Source organism: Anser anser (genome assembly GCF_964211835.1).
Source record: "Anser anser genome assembly, chromosome: 8".
NCBI lineage: Eukaryota > Metazoa > Chordata > Aves > Anseriformes > Anatidae > Anser > Anser anser.
The window spans coordinates 32,677,780-32,681,448 of NC_139728.1; the positions used below are offsets into that span (position 1 = coordinate 32,677,780).

General features: G+C 53.4%; 1 long non-coding RNA gene across 2 annotated transcripts; it reads left to right on the forward strand.

Annotated features, from left to right (window-relative positions):
• Positions 1-242: 242 nt before the first annotated feature.
• LOC310903686 lies at positions 243-3,094 on the forward strand. 2 transcript variants are annotated; one of them, XR_014587739.1, is made up of 5 exons: positions 243-1,078; positions 1,744-1,794; positions 1,924-1,983; positions 2,084-2,133; positions 2,231-3,094. It is a non-coding gene; the product is annotated as an uncharacterized lncRNA (long non-coding RNA). The 2 variants fall into 2 exon arrangements; XR_014587738.1 differs by having other exon boundaries at positions 2,084-3,094.
• The last annotated feature ends 575 nt before the right edge of the window (positions 3,095-3,669 follow it).

Consider the following 3,669-nt stretch of genomic DNA (forward strand, 5'->3'; position numbering starts at 1 on the left):
CCGGGCACATTTTGGCGCGGCGCCGCCCGGGCACATTTTGGCGCGGCGCCGCCCGGGCACATTTTGGCGCGGCGCCGCCCGGGCACATTTTGGCGCGGCGCCGCCCGGGCACATTTTGGCGCGGCGCCGCCCGGGCACATTTTGGCGCGGCGCCGCCCGGGCACATTTTGGCGCGGCGCCGCCCGGGCACATTTTGGCGCGGCGCCGCCCGGGCACATTTTGGCGCGGCGCCGCCCGGGCACATTTTGGCGCGGCGCCGCCCGGGCACATTTTGGCGCGGCGCCGCCCGGGCACATTTTGGCGCGGCGCCGCCCGGGCACATTTTGGCGCGGCGCCGCCCGGGCACATTTATCTTAGATCGAACTAACGAGCAGCTGAAGCAAAGCAACTGGGAAGAGAGAGGTATTGCAGCAGGTACGCTGTGGCTGTGAGGTGCCTCAGGGTGTGCTTTTCTCTCGTCTCTGCAGGTGCTTGGTGCAGTCTTGGACAGGGAAATCCCCGTGTCACGGAGCAGTGAGGGAAGGCGAGCGTGTTGTCAGCCTGGTCGTCCCTTAACCGAAGGGAAGGGACGTGGGGGGTTTATGTGGCAAGCTTTTGGTAGCAGGGGGCTCTAGGGGTGGTTTCTGTGCAAAGAATCTAGAAGCTGCCCCATGTTAGGTAAGGGCCCCGCTGCTGAGCGGAGCCAATAAGTGATGTTGTTTGCGCGTCTGTGAGAGCATATTTAAGACAGGAAAAAAAAAAAAAAGACGGTGGTCCATGCAGCAGCTGGGAGAGCAAGAGGAGTGAGGAACAGCCTTGCAGGCGCCAAGGTCAGTGAAGAAGGAGGGCGAGAGGTACTCCAGGTGCCGGAGCAGAAGTCCCCTGCGGCCTGTGGTGAGGACCATGGTGAAGCAGGCTGTCCCCCTGCAGCCCACGGAGTACCACGGTGGAGCAGGGTTCCATGCTGCAGCTGGTGGAGGAGGCCACGGTGGAGCAGGTGGACCTGCACTGATGGAGGCTGCGGCCTGTGGAAGACCCTTGCCGGAGCAGATTCCAGGCCGGACCCGTAGACCGTGGAGAGGAGACCATGCAGGAGCAGGTGAGCTGGCAGGAGCTGCTGCCCGTGGGGGACCCAGGTTGGAGCAGTTTGCTCCTGAGGGATGGACCCCGTGGTAGGGACCTACATCTGGAACAGTTCTGGAAGAGCTGCTGCCTGTGGGAAGGCCATGCCAGATCAGTTGACCAAGGACTGCATCCTGTGGGAGGAACCCCACAGCACAGGGGATGAGGGCGTCCGAGAAGGAGTGGCGGCAAAGAAGCGCTATAGACTGACCATAAACACCAATCACCTGCACCGCTGGGGGGGAGAAGGTGGAAGAGGGTGGTTGGGGGGGAAGGTGCTTTTGGTTGCTTTCGTTTGTTTCTCGCTTCTCTACATTGTGTAGTAATAAGCAATAAATCTTTCTATCTTTCTATGCTGAGTGTGTTTTGCCTATCACGATATTTACTGTGTAATCTCCTCGTCCTTATCTCAACCCTTGAGCCCTTTTTCCTTGTATTTTCTCCCTGTCCTTCTCTGAGGAGGGAGAGTGAGAGAGCGGTTTTGGTGGAGCTCGGTCGCCTACCCCTGTAAAACCACCACAGGGGAAGACGTTCAGGTGTTTCCCTCTGAGGGTCTGAGGTGAGGCTGGCTGGGACAGAGGAGCAGCGTGACAGGTGGTCGCTTGCAAGCACAGCGGTCATTTTGTCCTTCTGTGTTCCCAGGTGGCATGGGTGATGGTGGCCGTTCCTTTCGAGCTTGGATCTAACTTGCAGGTACAGAGGCAAGTGGACTGCTGTTTTGAAACGAAAACATTAAATATGGGGTGACTTCTGTTGTTGAGGGATGGGTGCTAATGCTGTCAGCTGAATGTTTATCTTCTGACTGTGTTTTCCTTTGTTCAGGCTGAAACGCAGTGTGCAGTACAGGACGTCACGACCCGAGCTACCTCTGGAGTGACTCTGGTGAGTGATGAACAGAGGTAGCTGTTATTTTTGGGGTGCGGTTGTCGCTGCAGTTTTTTTAACTACATCAAATAGAGTAAAATTCCAGTTTCTCTTTTAGAGGTGCTCTAGGTAGCTTCAGAGAACGGGTGGAAGCATCTGCCGTGTGGGGTAGGTAAGCGGCTGAGGTAAAGGAGGGGATGAGAGTAACTGTCCTGAGGGTGCAGTGGCTTTTATTGCTGTGGTTGCTTTCTCTTCTGCTTATCAGGTGCCACAGGCAAGGTGGGCTGTGATAGTCTTTGGAACAGGAGCAAAGCAGGTCACTGGAATGCTGTTTGGTTCCTGAGAAAGGTGTTGCAGAGGAAAAAGGTGGTCTGGCGTGGCAGCTCCTGATGGTGGTCTTCTTCAGTAGGTGAAGCGGTGCCTGAAGCCCCATGCCGTGGAGCCTGAGCACGCCTCGCTGAGGATGAAGCCTGCTTTCCAGCAGTTCCCAAAACTGTGTCGAGGCTGAAATGGTGTGTCTGTGTTTGGGTTGGGCTTGCACCTTGGTGAGTGTAGGGATGAGTTTTAAGTTGGTGCAGCAGAGGGCCAGGCTCCGTTGTCCTGTAGTGTGTTTTGACCCATCAGCATAGCCTTTTGGTTTTCAGATAGCCTACTCAAGTACGTGATTTATGCTGCGAGTGATGTTATTACATGGAATTGATTTTTTTTTTGTTTTGGCGTGTGATCTGTTATGCTCCCAGATTTTTCTTTCTGTATAAATAAAGGTTTGAACTAATTCCAGCAGAAAAAATTTCAGTTACTTGCTTGGTCATATTGTCCTTTCAATATTCAAAGCTGCAGCAAAAGCATGGGGATTGTTGCTTCTAGAATCACCCCAGTTCTCTTGTCTGCAGTCTGCATGCTGTTGAGCTAAACCAGATTAAAAAAAAAAAAAACCACAGCTGCTGCTGCTTGTGCTCTTTCTACTTTCTTGTGCTTTGCCCCTCCCCTTTCCCAGGTGATTGGGTTTGGGTGCTGGGCGGGGCCAAATGGTATATGAGCCCCAGGTATGCCATTAGAGAGTTCATTGTGCCTGGGCTGCTCTTTGGGGTAAGTGCTTTGTTTTTCCTTCAGTCAGTTGCAGGGTTCTTTGGGCAGGTTGGAGTCTATGGATTTCTAGATTTTAAGTGCTTGGAAATCACTTACTAGAGGGATATTTAGCAGAGGTTGCTGGCTCACTTGTTTTTGGGATGGTGGGATCCACTTGTGTTTTTGGGTTATATTTGAATCTCTAGACGTATGAAGCCACTTGTGTAACTCTCCATTGGACTAAAAAGAGCTTGATTACACACTGCAAGAGGCTTGACCACGTAGGCGCAGTATTACCAAGAGACTGAGCAGGGTCGTATCAGGGTTACCTTTTTCATCTGTAAAAGGTAAGTCTGTGAATACCCCTGCTGGGGCTGCTGTGTGTGCATGGCTTTTTGGCATTTGTGGAGCTCAGTTGTTTTCTGTGTGTGTATGTTCTTACTTTTTTTTTCCTTTGAGAGCCAAATAGTGTGTGTGCTGAGCGTGGTTGGCAGGAGGAGGTGGGGAATTGTCTGGCAGGGGAGCTGTTCAGGACTGGTAGGTTTGGTTTCTAGGAGCGTGCGGCATCCTTCCTGTGCGATGCCACTGATTGTTGGGCAGGAATGTTCCAGCTCGTGTGTCTTAAACAACGTAGCT